Here is an 808-nt window from a genome sequence, read left to right as displayed (position 1 = left end):
CGTTGTTTCTTGGGGGATCCTGTTGTCTGTTCGAGCGGGACCGCGTCATCATGGCATGCGTGCTTTGTCCCGCATTCCAAGGGATTTCCCTTGGAGGTTTCAGGTCCGTTGCTGGCACTGCCTGCTGGCAGGGGGGAAGGCCTTCCATCCGAGCCTGTGGGGCATCTCTCACTTCTTGCTTCTGACGGGGCTGTCTATCATGTTCTGTCCTCCTCCGACGCCCCAGGGGGTGGTCCATGCACCACGCCCTAAGTGTCTGCTGCGCCGGGCACATCTCCACATGGCGGTTGATGGATTCCTCCTCCGTAAACCACGCCTCCTTTAACAGCCGGCCCCCTTTGGTGTTATCCTTTGCCAAGACCTGAACCTGGTCGAAGTCAAAGCGGTGGCCACTTTCAGCCATATGAGACCAGACCTGCGAGCGGTGAAAGGAGGAGGAAGAAAGGAACCAGCACACTTCGGACGGGGGGGGGGGATATAAAGGGCTACGCCCACCTGGAGGACGGGAGTGGAGGAAGTCGTTGAAACACTTAAAGGGACCCCCTACACGGGAGTAGGCACCTTGCCTCTAGCACGGCAGGAGCAGCTGGGTCCGATGACGCATAGCAGAAGCCGGATGCAAGCAATTGACACACACACTTTATAAGGGTTTCTCCCAGACTGCTGTTTTAACGCCCTGAGGATGTCAGACGGGTTCTGACGAAAGCTCGGCAAGAGAAAAACACTTCCAAAATCTTACCAAGAAAACTTCAGAGACTTTTCCTGGCAGTCACCAGGAGTGAAACACTGACTCAAAAGCACACACAAA

Source organism: Protobothrops mucrosquamatus, unplaced genomic scaffold (assembly GCF_001527695.2).
Source record: "Protobothrops mucrosquamatus isolate PMUCROS unplaced genomic scaffold, P.Mucros_1.0 scaffold2187, whole genome shotgun sequence".
NCBI lineage: Eukaryota > Metazoa > Chordata > Lepidosauria > Squamata > Viperidae > Protobothrops > Protobothrops mucrosquamatus.
Note: the sequence above shows the minus strand (reverse complement) of the source record.